The following is a 14033-nucleotide window of genomic DNA, read 5'->3' on the forward strand; positions in this document are numbered from 1 at the left end:
GCTTTCCAGCACGAAGAGAGCTCAAATATACAAAATTGAGCAGTCAATAAAGCAAATTAAAAGCTTAACATCTATTTATAGAAAAGAAAAAACAATCTCTGGGGTTTTGCAGCCTTGCTTTAGCATCAGCTGTGTCGCAACAGCGCTGCCTTCTCCCTGCTATTTATCACCAGTCTCCTCTGTTTAGACTATAAACTGTTTGGGGCAGGAAGTGCCTTTTAGCCTCTGCTTGCACAGCAACGCCTGAATCTCAGCTAGAAGCCTCTGAGCCCTGCTGCAATGTAAATATTAAATAATGACAGTCACAGAGGACTTAGCCCCCACCCCACTTGGAGGGCTGCCAGGCTGCAGGGTTTGTTCTAGCAGCAGACATGCCAGCAGAGAAAAGTGACAGATTTTGTTGGCAAAAGATATTCCTGGGTCTAACAGGGATAAGAAACACCCGCCTCTAGAAACAGAGGCTTATGTCTCTCCGAGGATAAACACACCCAAGATTGACTCATGCTGGCATAATCCCCTTGTGCAATTTGTATATTGGCATTAGATGTGTGTGAGGCAAAAAGACAAATATTTGGTTAATTGAACAACACGGGGGGGGGGGGGAGGGGGGAAAGGGGGGGGATAATAAAAACTAATTAGGCAGCTTTACCTCTCCAAACACTGCAGCAGGTGAGCTGCTGCCCTTGCCCTCAGACAAGGCACAGCCACCCCTGCCAGCAGAGCCTCCCCCTGCTTTGCTGGAGCTGCAGCAGGAGGAGCAGCTGAGTTTGTGAGATGTTAGCAAATATAACAAACAAGCAAATAAATAAATAAAGGCAGTCCTGTGGGCCACAGTCTGGCGAGGGAGGGGGATGTGCTGTGCTGGAAAAGCAGGCTCATGTTCCACAAGAGAGCTTTGTCAAGTGTATTGCATAAGGAGATTACAGCCCTGAGTCTGAAACAGGGCTGAAGGTTTTAGTTGGTTTTTTGCCGCTACCTCTGTCATTAGCACGCTGTGGGCTGCATCACAACAACTTCTCTTTCATCTGGGAGAGAAAAGGCTCAAGGTCCATCATTACATCCTGCAGAGCTGTTACCCCACAGGGCTATTAGCTTCAGTCCCCAGAGCCCTTTCTTCTTGTTGTTTTAAACGAAGGGAAAGGAGTTTGAGGAGTTAATCAGCTGCTCGCATTGTACCCTCTGCTCCTGGGCTGCCTGCATGGAGGGAGGACAGGAGCTCTCATTCTGTTCTGCATGCCCTCTGCAAGGCTTGCCCTGCACTGGGGGCTTGGGCAGTGCACCTCTGTTGATTAGCAAAATGAGAAATAAACCTCTTCAGACCCTTGTGCCACACTTCTGCCAGCAGAGCTCTGACTCAGGGCCAGCTTTGCTGGCAAAAAAAAGGCAAAGAAACCCTGAAGATTTCCTGATGCAGCCCCTTCTGTGTGGAGAGTTTGCTGCCAGTTCTGAGCCTGCCCTGTGGGAGGCCTCCTTTCCAGTTCTGCAGCCCTGCTTCCACATCTGTCTGTGCAGTGCCTCACAAGTGGGGTGACCACAAGCGTTTCCCAAGCGATTCATTGTGCCTCTCATCACACCTGGCAAGAAGGCTGTGCTGGGATCAGCAGGGCCTGCTGGATCATTCACATCCCTTCCCATGGGAGGAGCAGGACCACAAAGACCACTAGATCCAGCATCTGCATTCTTCCCAAGATCCATCTGCACTTCTGATGTAGCTGTGCCCTTCCAACATGCATGGTGGGACCTGGGAGGAGCTCCTGGTGCCATCTTCCTCTTGTGAAACACTCCTGCAGTCTCTCCCTGAAGCACTCTCCTGCACAGGTCTTGTGCTTCTCAGGCAGTTGTCCCTGGGGAGAGCCTGCATGAACCAAGATCTCTGTTTCTGAAGAGCTGCAAGAACATGGCAGTAGAAGCAAATGGCAGGAGCTGGCTGTCACAGCTGCCTGGAAGCTGAGACACTGTCCAACAGGCTGGGCCAAACGATGGCAGTGGAGGATCAGCCCAAATGCATCTGAGCAGCATTGCCTCCTGAGGTCCTTCAGAGGAGCTGGCATCCTGCAAGCCTGTGTGTTCTGCTGTTCCTCCTGGCCTCACAGCCTGCTCCTGCTCTAATTCAGGCTCTCAGAGGCCAGGTCTGTGAAAAGCCTGCAGGTAGCCTAAAGAAAACTTAAGTGCAAACCTTTAGAAATCCCAACCTGTCCCCTGCAAAGCACTGCCTCAGCTGGAAGTCCCTGCAGTGCTGATAACAGGAAGGGCATTTTCTTCACCTGTCAATCATCCCAGCTCATGATGACTCGAGAATTAATCTGCAGAAGGAAAAGCAAACAGAGCTTTTGTTGCTTCCAACTGAAAGTCCCTTTGAAATCAGCCTCTTCCCAGTCAGTCAGTGCTGGATTGGGTCCTCGTTCCTCCCTCCTTTCCTGTGTCCCTGCAGTGCCATGAAAATCCAGGCTCTTTCTCTGTACTTCCTTCCTCTTCATAAAATGTCTAATAATCAGCCATCTGGTGTCCAAGATGCCTTGAGTATTAGGGCATTTCCTCTAGCCAGGGGAGGCTTGTGAGAGGGAAGATAAATGTTCAGGACCCATCCCTGCTGCGTGCTGATTAGGGTCTGGCATTTCTGCTTTGTTCACAGTGATTACTGCAGTGTTAAGTTGTTTGGTAGAGAAAGGTATTTAAAGGGAGGACCTTAAGCATATTTAAAGAGAGGATCTTCATTTCTCCTCTGGCAGATTTCATGACAATTCTTAACGGTTCCTAATGAGAGTTCTAGCAAGCACTCCAATGCTTCTAACACATCTGAAAGACAGAGTGGGACTGTGAAGGGAAGAGGCAAAGGGAGCTCTGTAGCAAATGTTGTGTATCCTAAAGAACTGCAGCCTGGATTCATTCTCATTTTCATTCTGGCACAAGGTGACACCCTGTTCTTCAAATCTAGCTGCAAATCTTAACCCCTTCCTCCCCTTCTGCATGGCAGCCCAGTAGCCAGGCACCCAAAGAATTAGAGTTAGAATTAACCAGGTTGGAAGAGACCTTAGAGATCATCAAGTCCAGCCTATCACCCAGCACCATCTAATCAACTAAACCATGGCACCAAGTGCCTCATCCAGTCTCTTCCTAAACACCTCCAGGGATGGAGACTCCACCACCTCCCTGGGCAGCACATCCCAATGGCCAGTCTCTCTCAAGCTGCAATGTAAGCAGCGTGCAGGGCTCTCAGCAAGGCAGGGACAGTCCCTGGGAACAAGGGCTCTGTGCACCACGCTGTGCAAAACTGGGTCAGGTCTCAAGGCAGTCAAGTTGAGATTCAAGTTTAAGATTAAAGGGCACAGAGATACTGTGACAGAGCATCCACTGGACCACTGTGGGGTTTACAAACAAAGCCTGGGGGGAAAGGGCAAGTCAGAATGAAATGAAAACAGCAGCAGCAGGAAGAATCTGCGTCTTGGCTCTGAGGTGGAACACAGAGAAAAGAACGACCCCTTTTATTCTGTGGTGGCCTGCAGCAGGCTCTTGACATAAAGGAGGATTGTGTCTTGATTGGTGAGCCCTTGGGATTTGCAAATTTATTTTGTCTTGACAGTGGTAGGAAGGAGAGAGGCAGAGAGGCCAGTGAGGTACTGCCCGAGCTCAGCGTGAGCCTCCCTTCCCCTAGGGTGTGGACCGTAACCAGGCGTCTGTACCAGGACTCTGCACTTGCCTCTGTGTTTATAAATAGCAACCAATTTTGGTGGAGCAGCAGCTTGTCAGGTGAAAGAGAAGCAAGAGGAGATGTCCTTAAAATACCTCCAGGCAGTTTCTGTACACCTCAGTGCTCCTCTCCTCTCCTCTCCTCTCCTCTCCTCTCCTCTCCTCTCCTCTCCTCTCCTCTCCTCTCCTCTCCTCTCCTTTACTTTCCTGCAAGTCACCTTTAAGGACATGGACTCTCCAAATCCCTCCTTGAACTCTGCCTACAGGTCAGACTGTGGATTATGGTAGTCACACCATATTTAAGCTGTTTAGTGTGTCCATGAAGTAAGCAGCTAATAGCATACATTAGCATGAGTGCAAGAAGCAGTAAGGGAGCCTCAACCTGTTGTGCAAGGCTGTGCAAAACTCCCTTTAAATGGAAACCTTTGTCAGTGTATAGAGCCAGGGCTTGATGTGTGTGCTTGACTTGTCACACAGCAGGTAGGCACTGCCCAAACTACTCACCCAGCACAAAGGTACCTGCACAGAAATCTTTTCCTGGTGGTGCTACAGGAACCACATCTCCTGCAGCCTGCTCCAGCACAGCCCAAGTCTATAACCTCCAATGCACCTCAGTTCTCCCTTGGCAGTTAAGTTTCTCATTTGGAAAGCATGCCATGGGATGGTCTCCTTTTCGGTTCCATGGTTATAATGACATGTGATGTTCCCACTCAAAATGCTGTCTTGCAGAGTAGACCACTTCAGGCAGAGCCAATTTAAAGCCCTGCAGCCAGAAGGCTGAGTTGTGATCCCTTTGCTGTTGAAAAGCCTTCCAGCTGTTTGTGTCCACACTTTCACTAACCTTGTCCTGCAACAGGCACTGGCAGGCTCTGTTAGTTAGACTTATGGTTGATCATTTTAAGTGCCTCATGGTCCTGCCTCAGTGCTGTGCACTGTTCTGGGGAGGCAGGATGGATTAGGTCTAGGCAATGTGAAATCCTGGGCTGTGGATCTGAGATGTGTGGTGTGAGGTTTTGGCTCCTGATACTGGCCCTGACTCAGCCAAGATTTTTAACACAAGTTGTTGTCTAAAGTCAGGCTTGGGGATGCACTTCTGTGTCTTGATGAATCAGAGCAGATACATACAAAGGTAGTTTAGAAGTCCAGTTCTGAACTGATTCTCATTTTGCAGTGGTGAGGCTTTCATTCCTGAGCTGCGTTCTACACCTTGGGTCTGGTGTGGGCACACTGCAGTCCCACTGCAATCTCAGTCCTGCAGCTCTGCTCTCCTGCCTGCTTCCCAGCAGAGAAGAGCACAGCCTGCTGCCAAGGCTTGAACAGATACCTGGGATGGTGGCACTGCTCTGGTTTGAGAGAAAGCTCCTCAGCCAGAAGGTGCTGAAAGCACAGCCTGTCTCACTGCCCCCTTTCTGTCAGTGGCTGCTGGGGTGCTAGGGCTCAGCTGCCCCAGTTCTGCACAAATGCAGACTCTAATCTTGCTGATAAGGTCTGGAGAGAGAATGGTCAGGGCCACTTCTTGCTAGGGTCTAAATTCAGTCTCTGCTTTTCCTGCTAACTCTTCTTCCTCAGCTTCCACCCCGGCCGTGGGCTTTCTCAGTAACACCATCTCTGGAAATGGTTTGCACCGGAAGCGAGATAAGCAGAACATGAATGCGAGCAGGAGCTGAGCCAAAGGGCTGGAAATTCTGGCTCTCACCCACAGCACCACATAGGAAACCCTTTGCATTCATGGCAGACAAATGCACAGGAAAGGACAGAGTAAACCCTCACCACTTTCCCTCATCTTTGAGCTCAGTTTTTCCTGACCCAGCAGCTCACGTGTTTGTTCCCCTCTGCTCCCGGTGCAAAATGGAAGCATTCAGCCAGCTGAGGAGCAGGCAGCTGGGCCTGGCTGCTGCCTGCTCCTGCAGGGCTCGAGGTAAAGGTCCCCATTGTTTTCTGGTGGGGAATATTGCCTGACAAGGCCTGAGCACTTGATCACAATAAGGACAGAGGTCTCAGTGCAGGAAAGTGGCCTTATTCAGGATGTTGCATCAGCATGGAGTTGATTTTAAGCCCGTGCTTAAGGGCCAGGGCAGTCAATAGGACAGAGACATTTACACTGAAGTTGAGTTAGTATCTGAGTTTAATTGCTGCTGCACAGGCTTTCCACAGGCTTTCCCTAAGCACTTTCAAGTGCAGCCTTGGAAAGGGACACAGCCCAGCACAGGCATGGAAAGGGGTTGGCTAAACCAGCTCTTGCTGCAGTCTGGATTGTCTCACTGTGCTCAGGGAAGAAAGGAGGAAGAAACCCAGCTCCTGCCACTGGAATGCTCCCTGTGCACTCCAACCAGTTCATTCTTTTCATTAGGGGAAAAGAGTGAGTGGTAAAAGCTAACACAGAAGACCTGACTCTTCCACAGGACACTGATCTCTTCCGCACATCTGTAGGCAGCTGTGAGGGTCCAGTTCAGAGCAGGGGAGAAACTCCTCTTGACTTCAGTTAGCTCCTGGTTGGCTTCTGAGCAGAAGCCACAAGGCCAAGTGAGCTGCTTGTCACTGAAGAGCAGATGATTCACAGCTTCTGACTGAGGAGTCAGGAATTCTGAAGCTGAAGCTGATGCCAGTCTCCTTTCTGAGCACACCAACAAGGGAGAGACAAATCCCTCTGAAGGCAAAAGCTTGTGAAAAAAAATAGGAAAGAACTGCCTTAAGAAAACAAAGCTTTCCCGTGCCTGCCATGTGGTGTGTCCTGTGGGAGCCTGGGCATTTGTCTGAGGGAAGAGAGAGAGGACTTCTGGTCTCAGCTCGGTCACCGTGAGGAGGCAGTTGGGAAGCTGGATGCCTGTGCTCGGGGCTGGCAGGCAGTTTACACAGCCCCTTGCTGCTCTGGAATGCTGCCTCTCGTCACAGGCACCGATAAGGAACCCCCAGTGTCAGGAAGCAATAGGAGCACATCCTCCCTGCACAGCTATCTGAAAAAACAGGGAGGAATTTGTTTCTGACCGAAGCAGAGCGGTGGCAGTCCTGCAGCAGCCATCTGCAGGCCTCTCCTGCTTCCTTCCTTGCTTTTATTCTCAACTCTTTTTATAGCCAATATATTTCCAAACACACCACAGGAGATTCTGAGCTGCCAGCTCCTGGTCACTTCCATGGCACCAAGGCAAGCCTCTGCAGCAGCCCTTCTCCTCCCTCATTCACCAGCACAACTGGAGTAACCCAAACAAGCAGGAAGCCGTGAGAGGAAAGCGGCAGAGTGCAAGGAATCAGGCAGGTCAGCTACCTGGACTAAAGGACCAGGGGGTCAGCACAGTCTCTCACATCTCAGGTGCTCATGCTTCCACCCTTGGGTGCAGTTTCTGTTTGCTCAGATCAGTTCCCCCCTTCCCTGTGAATAAAATCAGAGCTGCAAGGGAAGGAGGTGCTGGCACAGAGCAGTGTGCTGTGTTTCTTTCCCATGGGAAAGTCCTGTTCAATAAAATATTGAAAACGGCTTTAGAAGCCAACAGGTTGGTCTTGGCAAATCTGCTCTCAAGCCAGGAGATGTTTCTGTGCCCTGCAGAACTCAGGGAGATGTGTTGGACCTCAGTTCAGGCAGTGCAAGGCAAGAGCCCACAGCCATAGCCTGCGGTTTGCCGGGAGTGCATCTCTCTCTGGCTCCCAGACAGGGCAATCAGGATCTCAGAAACCTTTTTAAGGAGGGGAAAGATGCCCCTGTGGTTGAGACACTGAGACTGGACCAGTCTGGTTCAGTTCCTGGCTCTTTCAGAAAGTATAGCCACAGGCAAATCCTCTAATCTCTGCCTGCCCCATGAAGGAGAGCTGAGAACGTTTCCTGTGTCTGACACCCCTGTTTACACCAGCTAGAGCACTTAGGATTTAAACTGACATGGATGGAAAGGGTAGATGTGACCCGTGTCTGTGCTGCTCAGGATCCTCTTGCAAGGGTCAGATTTTGCCCAGTACAGTAGGCATACTGAAAAAGGATTCCATTGGTTTAATGGAGTTACCTCCTGCTGGGCTGAGTGAAGTCAGTACTTACAGGACTCGATATGAGTGCTCCATACCTGCTCCTCTCTGGCAGGACTGTGATCAGAGCTGTCTGAATCAGAATGTCACAGAATCACAGAATTGTTAGGGTTGGAAGGGACCTCAACCCCCCAGCCCCCCCTGCCATGGGCAGGGACACCTCACACTGGATCATGTCTCCAGCTCCCATCCATCCAGGAACCTCTTTTCAGTTTCAGCTTTATCAGCTCTGCAGCTCTGCACCACCTCTGATGCTTGCAAACTCCTCCTGCTTCAAAAGCAAATCAGGAAACAAAAGCAAAAGCTCCTCTCAACAAACACCACGCTTCACCCTGAACCCTTCACACATGAAACAGGAGATATGAGGCATCAAACCCACAAGTGTCCAAGTGCTTCCATGAAGGACAATCAGGATGTCAGACTTGCTAATACCTTTATGTGAAGTGTTCCAGCTAGGAAGGGGCTCGGACGGCCCTGCTCAGCTCTGTATGCCTGTTAGTAAGGGATGTGTGTGCAGGATTTCAGCAGGTGTTTTCCATCCTAGAAGTCTTCAACCATGCCATGTGGCCCAGCCAATGCTCCCTGTCCTTTTTCTGCACCCTGACCTCTCCATACCCTGCAAACTGGGGAAGTTTCACAGCCAAAAGGTTGTTACAGAAATTTGCCCAGCTCCTTGACCCATCTGGAACACAGCAGGAGTGGAGCTTCGAGGCTCTTTGTGCTCACATCTTTCCTTCCCTCACAGGCCCCAGAGCTACACAACAGGGGAGCCGTTCAGAATATCACCGTGGAGTTTTGCCTGCAGCTCTGTGCTGAGCAGATACAGCCATCTGCAAAGAATTCCCATTTCAAGGCATGCCAGCTCCAATGCGTCTGAAAATCACCAGCAGTCAGCAGGAACGGATGCAGGCTGCAGCGCTGAACGCCTGGCTGCACCCAGAGAATTGCATCCTTCAGGGCTGTGAGCTCCCTCTCCTCAGACAATGTGGTTTAGATATTGGCTGCACAGAGGGTCAGCCTGTGCTAGGAAAACAAGCAGCCTGCTTTGCTTATCCAGCAGTGTAGGGAAGGCTGGGAATGGGCTGTGACAGGAGACATTTAGCCTTGTTAATTGCTGTTGCTGTGATGTGGTCAAAGCGTTTCACCGTAGCTTTTAGCAGCCCAGGCTTAATGCACTTTTTTCCCCCCCTATGGGATGTGTAGAAGGATTAATCCAGAGTGGCTTCTGATTGCAGCAGTCATTATTAGTCCCCAGTCCAAACCACCGACTGACAAAGTGCCTGAGACGTGGGTAAGAGGTGGCCTGGGCACCAGAGCCTGCTGCAGGGCCACATGAACCTTTCTCCACATGCTGTGCTGCCTGTCCTTGTGAAAAGCCTGGGCAGACCAAGGCAGCTTCTGTAGCTCCCTAATAAATGCTGATTTATTTCAGCAAATTTCATGGGAGGGTGAAGATTTCAGAGGTAGTGAAACCCCTACCTGCTTGGGAAAGATAATCTTAGGATGAAAGCACCGAGCTGTAGCATGAACTCGTGACTGACCAGACACCAAAGTTCTCACTGATGTCCTGCCCAGAAGAAAGGCTTTGACTGGGGCATGCAGTTAACCACACCACCCAGACTGCTTCTTGCTTATGGAATTAGCTGTCACATCTGAAAGGTTACACACAGGCAGCCCACACAACCATTCTGAAGTAAACTGGAAATGAAGATCTGTCCCCTCTTCTGCCTGGTCCCTGAATCAAGCTGTCCAGGCTCTTGCAGTCAGCCATCCCCACACAGAGCAGCCTTGCTCGCAGAGGGGCAGTTGGGAATTACAGAGGGGAAGGGAAAGTGAAGCTCTGTGTTAGCAGCTCAGCTGAGAAATGAGCACAGGGTTTGGTCTGCACCTTGAGCACTGGAAATCACCCCATGGAATGCCATGTGTGGGCTGTGTTAGGGCTCCTCTGCCTCACCAAGCAATGCCAAGGGGCAGAGGTTCTAGGCACAGATGGGTGATTGCTGAATGGATTCAGCCTTCCCTCAGTGGGGACACAAGGAAAGCAGGGGGAAAAAAGGGAGCTTAATTAAGGTATCATTTATTTTTTCTCTTCTGCAGGGGCTGCTGCTGCTCTGTGAGACAGATAAAGCAACACAGGAGGAAGGCACACACAGCGTGCTGCCAGGGAAACCTGACTTTTCTCCTTGTTTTCTTGCTTCCTTTATTCCCACACAGAGCATTCCTGCTGAGAGGGGACTGAGAGAGAGGACTGTGAATAATGGAGAGGCACCAGGCTCGGCACAGTCATCACAAGGAGCATCTGCTGAGCAGGGTGTTTTTATTTAACCCTTTCCCTTAATAATAGGTGCTGCAAAGGTACACACATGGAGGCAAACACCTGCAGAGAAGCTGAAAAGATAGCCACAAGAGCAAGTATTAAGAATATCAGGAGATGCAGAAACAGCAAATACCTGCTAGCTTCTGCTTCCCTTTGCAGTTCTGTTGGCTAGGATGGAGGGGCAGCTACAAACATGTTAAGACAACCTCTGTTTTTTCTCTTGAGGGATGTGAGAAATGTTCTTGTGTGACCAGGGGCAACACTGCCCAAGCAGTCCATCACTCGGCCTCCTGCAGCACCACCCTTCAGGAAGACAGCGTTGTTCCCACAGGCTTCTCAGTAACCACAGATGTCCTGATGAATTAAGTGGAGGTGTTGTAGGCAGCAGAGGATGCACAAATCCACCAGGTGTTTTCTGGGTGGCAGGGGTGCTGGTGGGGATGAAGCAGCATGGAGAAAAGAGGCTGCAAAAATAACAGGGCATGGAGCCCTTTGCACCTGCATCTGTGGAGGAGTGAGCAGAAGCTTAGCAAGTGATGAGAATTATCCATTCAGATGCTTACAAACCAACACCTTCACTGCTAAAACTAAACTGTCCTAAACTAAGACCTAAACTGTCTGAAGCAGGGGGGGATGCTGGGGGAGTTTGTAGCTGGAGGTCACTGTGTTGTGGTGGTGCTCGCTGTAAGCCCTACCAAGGTGCTGCATTTACCTGTCCCCCAGGATGGGCTGCACTTCAGGTATCAGGGCCCCTCATAGTCAAATGCAGTTCAGGTATCAGGGCTGCCTGTTCTAAAGCAGCAAAACCTGTGGCATAGAAAGGTGAAGAAAAGAGAGAACTCTTCCCAGAGAACGAGGCCTGACGGTAGGGGCTGGGTTTGGAGGCAGTGCCCTCTCTGGAGAGGACAGGACAGCGTCAGGAGTGGAATGCAGCCCTGGCTTGCCTTCTGGGGAATGTGATGTGTAGCTCTGGGCATATCTCACAGGTGATCTTGTGATGTCCTTGTAATCTGGGGCTGATAAAACTTACCTAACTACCTCTTTCACAAGGTTTTTGAAAAGGCTGATTATTTAATTAGGAGTAATTTATTGTAATGACTCCTACCGAGAGGAACTCTTCAGAGGCTGGGCATTAAGTGACCTTAGAGACAAGTGCTGGCCAGAGCCTTGCAGGAGCCGGGGAGGACAAGGAGGTGTCTGTCTCAAGATGTGGGTTACTGCAGAGCTGAAAGTGGACTGCAACTGCCTGGTAGCTTGGGAAATGCTCTGCAAGTGTGACATGACAGCAGGAACTGCTGACCCTGAAAATCAAGAAACAGACTGGACTGGCTCATCCTCCACATGACCAGGCACTCCCTTTTGATTATTACCTGGGATGGTGATAGCAAAGAACAGGAATGCAGTCAGGGTATCACTGGAGGAGGCTCTGACCTGGGCTGTCCTGGAGATGTGTGCTGGGTGGTCAGAAGAGTTCACTTCTGTTGCTAAGAGCTGTGAAACCTCAGCTGAGCAGCAGTGTGGCAGGCTACAACTCACACACGAGCTTTATGGGTCCACAGAAGCAATGGCTTGCAGGTCAGTTCTTCACACCAGTTTTGTGATTTAATGATTTGCCAAAGGGGGGGAAGAAAACTACAACTGACTGGGCACACATCAGACCCACCTGACCTGGGCTGTGGTCTGTGTGATTCAACTGAGAAGCTGTAAGCTGTGGGCACAAGGACCACTGCCCTCCCTAGTGCTCACAGCAGGGGTTTCCGTGTTAGGGCAGCCTGCATTTCGGAGAGCAGGGCAGGGACTCCCTAATGACTGACTTCAGCACACCAGGTGAGGGACTCTCCTCCCCTGCCTCTTGCTCTAAGCTCACAGAATCGGCATGTCCCACAGCTGGATGCGCTTTCATCTTGGATGAGTCCTGGATCCCAAATTCAGTGTCCCAGACACCTTTAACAGAGGAGCTTTGGTCACCGAGGGGTCTGCCCAGCCTCCAACCCCTCTGCAGGGATGCTGGGGAAAGGCTGAGGCACTGCACTGGAGGGGGCTGCCGGCTCCCACGTGGAAGTGAGCCTCACAAAATTCAGGCTGGGAGCGCCAAGGGCAGCACAGATCCCACAAGCAGGGGTGGGAGTAGTTGTGATCGCTGTGCTCTCACTCACACACCAGCCTCAGAGAACTTTCATATAAAGAGGAGGAGAAACAAAGAGCCACTCGCAAGAAAGAGCCAGCAAAGCCCGCGGGAGGCAGGCAGCTCAGTTTGCACTCAAATAACCCCAAATGGCTCTTATCTGCGGCAACAACAGAGCCCTTACGGAGTTCAAAGTGAAGGGAAAAGCAAACAAACAAACACAAAAAACCCAGCCCAGCCCGACTCAAGAGCTTATCGAGTTGCTCAGATAACTGTTCTGCAGTGATGTCACCACGGGTGTGAATGATGAGGTCACAGGGAGGAATGCAATCCAGACCTCTTCTGTCGCTGGGCATCAGGGATCTTCTCTGCTAAACCCTGATGAAAGTGGGAAATCCTCACAGGTTTGGGGCCTCCAGGGCTGAGGTCTCAACTGTCTCCCACTTGGTTTTGGCAGTCACAGCTTCAAGACTTTCCACACACAATAGGGCTATTTAGAGATGCTGGGATTGAAACGTGTCAAGATTCTGTCCTAGAAGAGCAGCAGAACAGATGCTCGCTGTCTGCCCAGGCTGCTGAGCATGAAGCATTGGTGCTGGAGATAAGAGAAGTGCTCTTTTCCTGTTCCCTATGGGCTTGATTCCTTGTCCCTTGAAGTCTTGAAAAGGCTCCCAGTTGAGCCTGCTCTAAACTGCTGCTCTTCCTGCCCAAACCAGACATGGGTCTTTAACCCATTCTCCCTGTGCTGCATGAAGAGCATCCTCCAGAAAGAGAGCAACTCGCTGAATTTATTCAAAGCTCAAACTCTCAGCTGCTCTTTAGGGCTGGTTTCCCTCACACCAACCACTTAGCTCACTGCTGGAGCAGGCACTTGTCAGCCAGGAGGGAAACAAGTTACTCGTGTGATTAATTATCAGAAAGGGGACTGTTGTGCCCTGAGAAAATCCTTTTTGGGTGGATTATTTTGCTTCCTGACGCCTTCAGTTGCATAGGTAAGGAGAGTCAGGACAATGTGTGTTCTGCAAAGCCCCTGCACCCCTTCTGCACCCCTGCAGATCTCCTGGGAGCTTGTGTTGGTTGCTATAGCAAAGCCAGGGACAGAAGTGTGAGCTGGGGTGGGTCAGGTCAGTGTCGGTGCTGTGGGGGTGACAGCCCTTACTGCCAACTCATCTCTGCACATCTCGATTTTACATTCTTCCCAGACAAGGCGGCCAGGGCTCACCCACAGCTGCCGGGGCTTCGGCAGCTCTCCCAGCGACAAGCGACATCTCCAGCCTCCAGTGCCGCCCCTGCGGCTGGAGGTGACAGCAGTGAGAGACAGCTACAGCATTGCACAACTCTGCATTTTCTCCCAGTCCGGGAAATTACTCAAGCAAGAAACGGAGCTGGTTTGGCCAACGTGTTTACTGCTGCTGCTCTTGGCGTGCAGCCACCCGAGTCCCTCGGGGCTGTCACCCCTGCTCCCCTCCCTGCGCGCTGCTGGGGGCTCTCTGGTCCCGCAGACGGTCCTGAGGCAGAAGCGTCTAACAGCGGGATTGATTCAGGGTACCCCTGTAAGGCTGCCCAGGTACACCCGGGAACCGCAGCCCCTGCTCCTTATCCCCACGCAGTGTCAGCAGAGAAGGCTCCGCTCGCCGCGGCCGCACCGCGATCGCTTCCCGGGGCTCTGGTGCCCCCTGCAGCCGGGCGGAGCGGGCGGCTGCCAGCCGGGGAGAGGGCTGGGAGCAGGGCGGGGAGCCGGGCTGGGAGCCGGGCTGGGAGCAGGGCTGGGAGCAGGGCTGGGAGCAGGGCTGGGAGCAGGGCTGGGAGCACGGCTGGGAGCCGGGCTGGGAGCAGGGCTGGGAGCCGGGCTGGGAGCCGGGCTGGGAGCCGGGCTGGGAGCAGGGCTGGGAGCCG

The sequence above is a fragment of the Melanerpes formicivorus genome, unplaced genomic scaffold (genome assembly GCF_026170545.1).
Source record: "Melanerpes formicivorus ecotype bairdi unplaced genomic scaffold, bMelFor1.0.p_v2 SCAF_29, whole genome shotgun sequence".
NCBI lineage: Eukaryota > Metazoa > Chordata > Aves > Piciformes > Picidae > Melanerpes > Melanerpes formicivorus.